General features: G+C 42.6%; 1 protein-coding gene across 3 annotated transcripts in view; it reads left to right on the top strand.

Moving 5' to 3' along the window:
• Positions 1-10,432: 10,432 nt before the first annotated feature.
• The window catches only part of Klhl13 (kelch like family member 13), a 163,027-nt gene continuing 161,594 nt past the window's right edge, over positions 10,433-11,865 (top strand). For 2 of the 3 annotated variants that reach the window (XM_050121937.1, XM_050121933.1), the window contains exon 1: positions 10,433-10,586. The gene's annotated coding sequence lies outside the window, so the exon portion shown is untranslated. The remainder of the gene's footprint in view (positions 10,587-11,865) is intronic. The other variant, XM_050121934.1, reaches the window with a different exon arrangement.

Here is an 11,865-nt window from a genome sequence, read left to right as displayed (position 1 = left end):
TCTAATCTTTCACTCTTTAATTAGCTTAATTCCAAGATATTTAAAAACTTTAAAGTTATCATTACTTTTTTGAACATATGATGCCCTAATCATTTATTTACTTAGCAGGAGTAGGAGTTTAACCTAGGGCTTCATGTATACTAGGCAGGCCCTCTGTGACTGGTGCTATATTCCAGCCCTCTTTCAACAGATAGCTACTAGAAAGCTACCTGGAGCCGATATTTATGGCTCACATATTTCTTCTTATTAGTGTTGATCTGGTCTTTATTTTGTGTGTATAAACAAAGGCTGAGAACAGTCAGAAAAGAAAACTAACAAGTTCTGTGTTTTTCAGTGACCATCAGGAGTCATCATTGTTGGGAAACTGGTCATCATCCGTAGGTGCAATGAAAACAAAAACCTGATCAGATGCTTTTCAAGCATCACCTGATTTTAAGAGAAAGATCCTTGACAACAATATGCTTATAAAATCTAGGACTATTGTTTCAATGGGGTACCTATTGATTAATTTATTTCTGGGATCTCTAGACAAGGCCAGGAGAATGAAATGTAGTATTATATCAGAAGAAAGCTAGAATACAGAACTAGAAACTCATATTCCTTGTAGAGAACGTTCCTATGGCATCACCAAGAATAAAGATAAGAAAGATGCCGTTCATCAAAAGTCCCTTTCATAATAGCTGCCCATGTATAGCTCAGTGGTAGACTGTCTGCCTCACACAGAGCCTGGCGTTTGATTGTCAATCTATTAAAAAATAGAAAACAAAACATAAAAGCCCAAAATGTGTAATTTAATTGCGCTGTCAATCTCAACTAGCTAACTCTTACTTACACTGTTATGATGACCAGTGATTGTTCCTGTTTTCCTTTATGAATCAGAAAAGAGTCAATGGAGGGAAATGATTTGTGCAAATCGATTAGTGGTTGGCTTACTTGCCATGGTAGAAAAGGTTAAATATAAGTATTTAGAAACTAGTTCAGGAATAGGAGTATATCTCAATGGGACAAGGCTTGTCTAGCATGTACAAAGTCCTGGTTCAATCACTATCATGACAAAGAAAAAGCAAATAAAAAAAAACTTCTGAGTTGATCCTGAAAGAGATGCTGTAGACTGGTACATTCCCATGTTATTCGGTTTTTTGTTTTTGTTTTTGTTTTTTGTTTTTTGACTAATAGAATCGAATAGTTTTATGGGATTTTTGTAAAGTTTTAAATGTTAGAAATAAACAAGAAGAGACTAATTTATTAAGTTTGTTTTTGTAACAGTCTTCTTTGAAGACGGATCTAGTTTGTTTAGAATAGGGATTAGTGTGGACACAGTTTGTCAATCTATTGAACACATTTTGCCAGACAGCAAGTAACTCATCATCCTTGGCCCTGGAATTTGATGGTGTAGATTGAAGTAGACTCCTAAGAAATGCCTGCAAAGCTGGGAGGTAGTGGCACACACCTTTAATCCCAGCACTCCTGAGGCAGAGGCCAGCGGCTCTCTGTGAGTTCATGGTCAGCCTGGTCTACAGAGTCAGTTCCAGGACAGCCGTGGAAACATAGCGAGACCCTGTTTCAAAAAAAAAACTAAAAAAGAAAACAGAAAGAAGAAAGAAATGCCCACATTGGCAGTGCTTTGGTAAGAGGAGGAGTCCTTAGACTTGTGTCACCTTTCCGGCACAGTTGTATATGCTCTGAAGTATAATTAATTTATTAACATGAACAGTTAAGAAAGATGAAGTATTTGTATGCGTCTGGAATTTTGGGGTTTACGTGATCCTCCTACTTTAGTCTGATGAGTAGCTAGGATTACAGATACATTCCACTATGCCTGGTTAGATATAAATATAATATTTAACCTCCAGGAGAATCCCATTAGATCACACTTCTATTCTACAAATGCTATAAGTATACAAAAAGAGATGTAAGGTCTTGAGTGGTGGAGCTATTGAGACGCAGAGACTGGATTAGTATCTAATGAAACTTTTCCTTTTATTACTGGCAAGAGTTGTATGCATCTGCCACCTGAAACACATGCAGACACACACACACACACACACACACACACACACACATGCACAACCCCCTTTCCATTCGCACACACAAGACATCCTAGCCTCATATGGCTAATCATTTGCATGGAGTAGATTCAATCCAAAACTGTATGACCAAGTCTTCCATCATCTTGCAAAGTATAAAATCCTAATCTGTAACAGAATAGCAAAATATCTTATATGATAATATGCAAAAAGAAAATGAAGATAATAGTCCCTTTACTGTCTGGTCCTTGATTTCAAACCATTCCTGAGCCTTTATTGTATACCTGTCTTTCTCTTTTTACAAAAAGAAAACACAATAAAGAAAATGCACCATTTGAAAGGTATGCAACTGATTGCTTAGTATAATTGAGGGGTGATGACAAATATTTTAAGTATACAACTTGGTTAAATATTGACATATGTATGCAACTATGAAACCATTCCTGTAAAGTCATAAGGCAAATTCCTGTCATCACTCAACATTTCTCTGTGTCCTCTTTGTCTTTTCTGTTATTTGGCCTTATTCATAGCCAGCCATCTGCTATCACTATAGATTCATTTTAATTTCATAGGACTTTATATAACTAGAATAGCACAGTATACTCCATTACATCATATCTAGATAATTATTTTGAGATTCATACATACAGATTGTTCTGTGCATTACATTATATTTTGTTCCTTTTATTGCAAGGCATGTATGTGCCAGTTTACTGATTACCTATTGATGGATAGTTGGATTGATTTACCTACTAAATGGTACCTCCTGAAAATACACCTGTTAAGGATATCCATATACAACTCCCATATGAACAAAGGGAAGCATGTTTTCTGGGTCTGAAAACTGGCTCAAGTCTGGAAATCAGTTCTCAGGCTGAGATTCACTTCTGTCATGATCCAATATAGCCTTTGTTTCATTTTTTGAGAATGTTTCCAGTTATACGGATCAAACAAAAATTCAGTAAGGTTTTTTACCGATTTCATGCTTGGAAGCACCGTAATTTATTAGCCAGTACCAAAGGTCCGTACAAGCCATGCCACCATAAAAATTCATTTTGCCTGCACTGACTATTACAGGTCAAGCCATTATGGACATTACTTTGTCTACGCTGCCCATTGCAATAGCTATGATCACCTTGCCTTTGGTGATTCATTGCTGCTACCTGGCCCCTGCTACTCTGGGGCCCAATTAAACCTGTTACATATAATTCATCCAACTGAGCATCAGAATCTCCAACACTGGGTCTGACACAAGGAAAAAATGGTGACAACAGAACTCTTCAGATGTGCTGGTGTCCCTCTCATCATATATTGTAACTTATAGGATTAATGAAGGGCACATCTTTGGGGTCTTCCCATTGTGGAGGATTGGATTTTACACAGTGCCTCCACTCTAGCACGACAATTACCCTGAGCCTTATAACCATCAACACTAAGCCAAGGGATATCAAGCGTCTCCAACCCCTTTTCTGTAGGCCATCTTTTGACACATGCTTCAGCCAACCTTTCAAACAAACTTTGGACACCTTTTTTTTTCAGGTGTGAAAGCTTCCATATTAAACCTGGAATCACCACTCAAAAGGCTCATATCAACAACCTCAGCCTAATCCAGTTTTATGTTCCTCCCACCATTATCCCAACACCCTTAAATCTATTCCCACACTTATTCCCCAGACTTCTACTTGAGTGAATTAGCAAATTCATTAAGTTCTTTGATCTGTAGTGTATCTCCTCATGAACCACCCTTTCTGTCTCCCGTCTAGGAGCGGTCTTGGCCTTTCATCCGGTTATAGGTCTAGAGGGAATTTGTGGAAAAATAAGGAAACTGACGATGCTGGTCTGTTCCTCCTAGTATCTCTGGATAAACTGACAAAAGAAGAGAATGAGTGCTGTAATAAATTTCGCCAACTTCTAGTATCTCAGAATGTATTGAAAGACAACAATGAACTCAGTGAGAAAATTGACTGGCTCCAGACACTTGTCTTCAGTACATGCTAGAATCCCGAAGGAGTTAGTGAACAAATGAACTTGCCCGTGAGATAGAGAGCAAGCAAGAAAGCAAAGAGAGCAAGCTTCCTTCTTCCGTGTCTTTTATATAGCTGCCAGCAGAAGATGTGGCCCAGATTAAAGGTGGATATTCCCACCCCAGAATATATGTTTTAAAAGTCGGTCTGCCTAATTCAAATGATATAATTAAGAAGACAATCCCTCACAGGTGTATCCAGCCACTTGTATTTTAGTTCATTCCAGATGTAGTCAAGTTGACGACCAGGAATAACCATCACAGAGATATTCTTAATGTTTTTTGTTGTTGTTGTTGTTGTTGTTGTTTTTCGAGACAGGGTTTCTCTGTAGCTTTAGTGCCTGTCCTGGAACTACCTCTTTTAGGCCAGGCTGGCCTTGAACTCACAGAGATCCGCCTGCCTCTGCCTCCCAAGTGCTGGGATTAAAGGCATGTGTCATCACCACCTGGCTATATTCTTAATAGTTTTAAAAGTTTACTTTTTTATTTATGTGCCCGTGTGTGTGTGTGTGTGTGTGTGTGTGTGTTTGTTATGTGCTTGTGCCTATACAAGCCAGGAGAGGTTATAGTCAGTTGTGAGTTCACGAACTTGAGTACTGATAACTGAACTTGGGTGATCTGGAAGATCCACAAGCCGTCTTAATTGCCAAACCATGTCTCTGGTCCCACTTGTTGCATTTTTACGTATAGTATGAAGCATGGGCCTTAGTTTACATGGACATACCTGTTGAAGAGAACACTTGTTTCAGCTTGGCATGGTGGTGTATACCTTTAGTCCCAGAAATGTGTAGGCTGAGGCAGGCCAGTCTGTACTCCATCCCAGCCAGGGCTGCAAAACTAAAACAAACAGAACAAAATAAAACAAAACAAACAGACAGGAAAACCTGTTGTTTTCACACTGAATTTGTCAAATGGACAATCATTGTGTATATTTGTGGGGTATAATATAACATTTTGATTTATATGTTCAGTAGTCAAAGTAATTGTCTCCCACCTCACCAACTTACTATTTATTTTGTGGTCAGAATGCTAAAACTCTATTCTTTCAGTAGTTTTGAAAACATCACCTTGTTGCTGGAGTTTCACCTTTTCTGGTGATGAGAATTAAATATTTGTACCTATCTGTTGCTTGTATCTCTTTTGAAGAGATAAGTTGTTCATAAGATCCAGACAGAAACAATCCCAGAAATTTTCCAAGTCTAGACAAAGGAAAAGTAATCAGTATATTGAAGAGGCATCCGTTCTCTTGTGTTCGTTCATTGCGCCGTTATCCACAACAATCAAGAATGGAAACAACTTGTGTCCTACAACAGTGGACACGTTACATGCAAAGCACGCTTAGATATGCTTTTGTATTGACTAGGAATCAGGAGTGAAGAGAGAGAATTCAGTACTTATCCAGAGCCGGATATTACGTAATCTTTAAAAAGAAAGGAAATTCTGTCCTTTGTGACAACATGGGTGGAAGCAGAGGACCCTAAATTAGGTGAAATAAGTCAGGTTTATTTCAGAAGACAAATACCATATTATTTCACACATGTAGAATCTCAAAAAGTGAAACTTGTAGAAATAGGAAACGAAATGGTATTTACCTTAGGCAGAGAGGCAGAGGAGGCGAGGAAGAAAGGGAAATGTTGCTTAAAGACAGTTTCGGTCTGATTGGGGTTTAAAGATCTAGTGCATTGTGGCCAGAATTATTGTACTGCTTACTTCAAAACTACTTTTTCCCCCAGATCAAATAAACTTTCTTACAAAAAATACTCAAAAATCAACACAATGTCAGCAATTGTAAATGTGAGCTCAGTATCACATGAAGAGAAGAGAGTAAGAAAGGCTAAGTAGAAGGGGCCAAGGAAGAGGCGGATGCAGGGAATGGACATGAGTCATGAAAGAACATACAAAGGTACTTGGAGGTGTTGCCTGACTAACAGGCGGTCACCTCACCATGTCCTCACACATAGTCTTACTTTATGTGCATTCATATTGGTGTGGTGACCCAATTACTTCTTTTTTGATATTTTTAATTTTTTATTTAAAAAATTATTTTCATTTATTTTATATACCAACCAGTTTCCCGTCCCTTCCCTTCTCCTCCCCTTTCCCATCTACCTCCCTTCCCAACCACTCCTCCTCCACCTCCACTCAGAAAAGAGCAGGCTCTCCATGAGCTTGCACAAAAAAAAAAAAAAAATGACCCATCAAGATGAGGCAAGGGCCAGGTAATCCAGCATTGGGATAGGTTACCAAAAGCCAGCTAAGTGCTCTCATTGTTAGAAGCTTTACTAAGAGACCAAGCTACACAATTGTCAAACACATGCAAGGGCCTAGGTCGGTCTCATGCAGGTTCCTTGACTGTTGGTCCAGCCTCCATGACCTCCTGCGAGCTCAGGTCTGCTGTCTCTGTGAGTTCCCCCATCATTACCTCCCTGGCTCATACAACCCATCTTCCCTTTCTTCCACAAGACTCTCAGAGCTCAGCACAGTGCTTGTCTTTGGGTCTTTGCCTCTGCTTACATCAGTTACTAGATAGAGTATCTCTGATGGCAACTAGTGAAGTTACCAATCTGCTTCCAGTAAATGGCCAGTTCAGGCACCTTCTCCACTATTGCTAAAAGTCTTAGTTGCGGTCATCCTTGTAGTATTCTTCCCTTATTCTGTATGTTTACTGTTTTGATTTTTATGTGGCAAGGGTACTTTTTTTGTTCCAGTCTATTTTGTGTTCTGTAAGCTTCTTGTATCTTCATAGGCATGTCCTTATTTAGGTTGGGAAAGTTATCCACGATTTTGTTGAAAATATTCTCTGTGCCTCTTAGCTGCAATTCTTCTCCTTCTTCTATCCCTATTACTCTTAGCTTTGGTATTTTCATGGTGTCCCATATTTCCTGGATGTTTTGTGTTAAGAATTTGTTGGATTCATCATTTTCTTTGGCCAATGAATCTATTTCCTCTAGGGGCTGCTGATCTTGCAGGGGATGCTTGGCCAGGGGGAGTGTGATAGATTCAGTGGGTTTGGGCAGCTGGGTGGGTCTTGTAGGTTATAGTGGTCAAGGGGAGGTGGGCGGTGGTAGAGCAACCTTCAAGAAGAACTCTTAACTGCTGTTTGTCTGCAACTGCTGAGATTAAAGGGGGAGGGCAAGGAATATGCCCCGGAGCTTAGGGCCTAGAGATTGGGGCTGTTTATCTGGGAGACCAGTCACTCACCTGATGATGCAGGTGTTGTTTGTGTCTCTAGGGCTGCTGATCGTGTAGGGTGATATTTGGCCAAGGGGAGGGTGATGGGTTCAATGGGTTTGGGCAGCAGTGGTAAAGCAACCTGTAAGAAGGACTCTTACCTGCTGGTTGTCTGCTGGTGCTCAGATGAAAGGGGTTGGGCAAGGAATGTGCCCTGGAGCAGGCCTGGCTGAGAGAGGTTGGGGATGTTTATCTGGGAGACTCACCTGTTCTTTCAACTGGTGCAGGTGTTGTTTGTGTCTCAAGGGGCTGCTGATCTTGTTGAGGATATTTGGCCAGGGGAGGGTGATGGGTTCAGTGGGTTTGGGCAGCTGAGTGGGTCTTGTAGGGTACAATGATCAATGGGCGGCGGTGGAGGAGCAGTCTCCCCAGTTACTTCTTATAAAGACTTCAGTCATAGGGGACTCTGCCTTACCCTAGAGAACCCTTTATGAATGTCTACCTATCTTCTAAAGACTTTAAACATGTGTGGTTAAATTCTGGTATACTAGAACATGTGAACACGATGTGTTCTGGGGTGGGGTGGGGTTAACATAATTCAACCCACAGTGACCATTAACTTGTTTTGTTTTTTTTTTTTCATCACGATATTTTGCTTTGACTTCTTTTTTCTTAGCTCCTGAATTTGCCATATGCTCATTATTCTGCTTTCCAAAACTATGGTATTCTGAATGAATTTTGTTCTCGTTGAAGTAGTAGTCATCATTGTAGTAGTAGTAGTTTGGGGGCTGGAGTTGAACCCAGAACCTTGTCGAGGCTAAATACGCACTTTTCCATTGACTTCCAGCTCAGGCCTTTTCTTGTTCTTGATGATTAATAGAGATTGTCTTATATGAAACTGAAAAGTTTATGAAGTCTGCCAGGCCAGCATGATTACCATCTCCAACGCTGAGGAAAACACATTAAGACAAAATAATGGGCGAAGTATATCTCATATACATTCAGTGTCTTCTGACTCCGAGTCTAGGGTTCTAGCTGCTAGATTAACTATGTCAAAAAAGCACCTTATCCCAAATAGCAAGATTCCCATTGATTAAGTACACTTGTAGCCTCTCACTCCCAGTTCAAATGTGGAAGTCAGAGCTGTCCTCATCCTTACTAAAACTTTTCTCCTTGGGTGGGAAAACTGTTTGATCACACCCAACTAGCCTATTTTCCTGTCATTTCTCATGGAAGAATTTAAAGTAAAAACATTTATTTATTTATTTATTTATTTATTTATTTATTTATTTATTTATTTATTTATTTTTTCGAGACAGGGTTTCTCTGTGGCTTTGGAGCCTGTCCTGGCACTAGCTCTTGTAGACCAGGCTGGTCTCGAACTCACAGAGATCCGCCTGCCTCTGCCTCCTGAGTGCTGGGATTAAAGGCGTGCGCCACCACCGCCCGGCCTAAAGTAAAAATATTTGAATCTTTTGGTGGCAGGGAAAAATAGTAACTTTGACACATATTAACTGAATCTGTGTTTATTTTAAACTGTAGTCTAGGCTTTTGACACATAGTGAAATTAATTACCTTGGAAGCATCTTGATGAGATTGTAAACTAGCAGGGGCCATCTCACTGATGGGCATTGACTGACTGGTTACATATACAATAATCATTGGATAAGCACAGTGGGGAGCGGGGAAGCCAGGGAATGCACCACCGTTAACACAGGCAGACTGGACTGAATGCACTGAGAGGTAAAAAGTACTCGTGCACATCACATGTGTACTTGGGGTAACTATCATGGTGCCAGACTGCTAAGTACGGTGAGCTGTCTTTAGCTCTAGCACACTTTTAAGTAGCTGGTTATTCCTAAATTTGCCTAAAATCTATCGTGCTGCCAGAATTTCAGTGTAAGGAACTTTAAATATGAGGACAGAAATATTGAGATCTCAGACTCCAGATCAGCTTACTGGTAGGCGAACCAAGTATTGGGACACACATATCATTCCAGTCCCTATTCTCACCACTCTCTTAAAGCTAAAGTAAACCCGATCAATTAGATTGGTTGCTAAGCAAGCTCCAGTATTTTTCAAGGAAAAACCTAGAAATTTACACACAAAAAAAAATATTTGTTGTGTATTTGTATGTTTGTGAGAGTGCAGGTGGCCAATGGCACCATGAAGCGCCTGCGGAGGTGAGAGGGCAACGTCTACCACAGGAGACTGTGAGGCCTGGGGATCAAACTCGGGCCTTCAGGCTTGGCAGCAGATGCCTTAACCTGCCGAGCCACCTTACCTGCCCGAGACTAGACTTTGAAGTAGAAATGATGAGGGAGTCTAGAGAATAGGTAGAAAGGAGGACGGAAGAAAGAGAAGGAGGTGACCTGAAGGCTCTACTGTCAGGAAGGCGAATGATTAACAGAAGATAGGCAAGGGGCAAGCTGACTCGACTGTTTCATTTTGTTTTATTGGTTGGGGTCTAGGTTAATGAAACTAGGCAGAGAGAATGATGATTTAAAACTTAGAAGAGTGGTCTCCGCAGTTTGGAATTAGTGTAGCATACTGGTGGAGAGATTCGCCTGGCTTTACCATTTCCTAGTTCATAATCTTCACAGACCTCGTGGAGTAGCGCTGACGGTACAGCGAGTTCAAAGCACAGCGCGGATAATAGTCGGCAAAATGTTAAGTGCTGTGTTTGTAGTTGTTCTTCTCTTCCCTAATATTCTGTACTCTAATAGAAAGGAGACACGATGCACACATTCCAGATCATTATAAGAGTGATGAACAATTAGTTGTATGTGTGCCTGGATCAGGTTTATTTTGAGTTTTGGGCCCCACTGAGGTAATGAGACATCTCTTTCTCAGTAGCTCCTTTGCTTGCTCTCTGGAGCGACTTCGAAGAGGCTGGCAGGGTGCTCTTGGTAACTTCCTTGGAGAAGTCCATGCTCTGCTGTCCCTTGATACTTGACAGTTTTCACTTTTGCCTCCTGGACATTAGAAGCCATGCGGGCTCACACCCAAGTGTCCTGGTTTCAAAGGCACCCCGGCCACTTGGCAGTCATCCTGCTTCCGGGCCCTGCCTTGCCTCCCTCTTTGGCTGAGTGTTCAACTCGGACCCCACACACAGTCCTAGCCCCAGCCTCCGCGCAGGCGCCAGCAGGGCCACCCCTGCCGCCATGTTTCCCCCGCCCACGCACTCCCCTCCCACCACTCTCCCTCCCCTCCCCAGCTGGGCTCCCGCTCCCCTCCCTTAGCCCCCACCCCCTGGTGAGGTCAGGCGGAGGCTCTGCCGCTGCAGCCGCGGCAGCTCAGCTCCTATTCCCAGGCAGCCTGGAAGAGGGACTTTGGCAAATAACCGGAGCGGCGTTCGGGTTAGGGTAAGCGCTCTCCCTCTGCCCGAAGATCTGGAGAACTGGCCAGGGCGACTAGGGGGTGCAGCGGTGCGGGAGTCTGTGCCTCGCGGCAGAAGGGGATCCGGGCTGCGCTGCGCGACTCCCTCTTTGGCCCTCGGGAGCGCAGCTGCCCGCGGAGGGGCGGCTGGGTGCTGGGACTCAGCCGTCAAGGTGAGGCGGGACCCTGAAGTCCCAGGGGCTCCACGGGCTTCCCCACCCTCCGCACCCGCGGTGCGCGGCACGGAGTTGGGATCTGCGCGGGGAACTGCGAGGCGCGGAACCAGCTCCTCTCTTTGCCCACCCGGGTTTTCAGCCCCGCGCTATCGCGCGCTCAGAGCTCCGCACCTTTGCACTTTGCAGGTCCCTTTGGCTCTACCAGAAGGGTGGGTACTCCTAGGACCCCAGTCAGAATTCAGTTTTCCTGGGCTTCTTTGTCATCCTTCCAAGATCTTCTCTGGTTTTTCCCTGTCGCTGCCGTGATCCCCTGGGGTTCCTCTGTCAACCTCAGCCTCACAGTCTCTCGTCCTAACAGTTTCTACTTTGTGCTTCCTAAACCATCCCGCTTTCAGAATTTTGAGAGACTCCACCGCTGGCTCCCCAGTCGAGAACACTTTTTTTTTCCCCTCCAAGCTTTTTTAACTTAGTTCTGAATGTCTTCAATTGTGAATGCCTTGGCTCTTTTCACCCCGTTTAAAAACTCCCATTTGATGATTTATTTTCTTGGAGTCTCACAGGGTTCAATCCTATCATTTACAGAAAATAATGGAACAAATTTCTTTATTAAATATCATTTAAGAAGCATCTGTTGAGGAACTTGAGAGGTTTCTTTCTAGGTTTTAATAACTTAGTCCAAACACCAGTCACGTAAAATGTGTGTATATATGTTTGGATGAAATGTTTGTACGTGGCCCTAAACCTTCCTGGCAGTGGAGCAGGCCAGATTAAAGAGGGTCTGGTGGGGTTTATAACCCTGCCTCCATTTCTCCATCTATAAATTAGGATGCTCAGCATTTAAGTGTAGTTGGAGGATGACCATAGAGATTTGGAGCGAGTCACTCAGGTTAGTCACTAAGCACGTTGAATGGGCACTGAGAAGCTTTGGAGTCTAAAACTAGCTACCTCTGTTGGGAGGGGACTTGCCTTTTCAAGAGAAGCCATGGTTTCATATGGTACCTTTTGGAAGCTCGTGGTTCTTTCAAAACAACCAAAACCAGGCCCCCCACTTTTTTAGCCATTTCTCTTTCTTCCCATGCCGTTGCCGTGT

This window comes from Alexandromys fortis, unplaced genomic scaffold, assembly GCF_014885135.2.
Source record: "Alexandromys fortis isolate MF-2015 unplaced genomic scaffold, M_Fortis_MF-2015_v1.1 scaffold_189, whole genome shotgun sequence".
NCBI lineage: Eukaryota > Metazoa > Chordata > Mammalia > Rodentia > Cricetidae > Alexandromys > Alexandromys fortis.
This window is presented reverse-complemented; position numbering and strand designations above follow the sequence as displayed.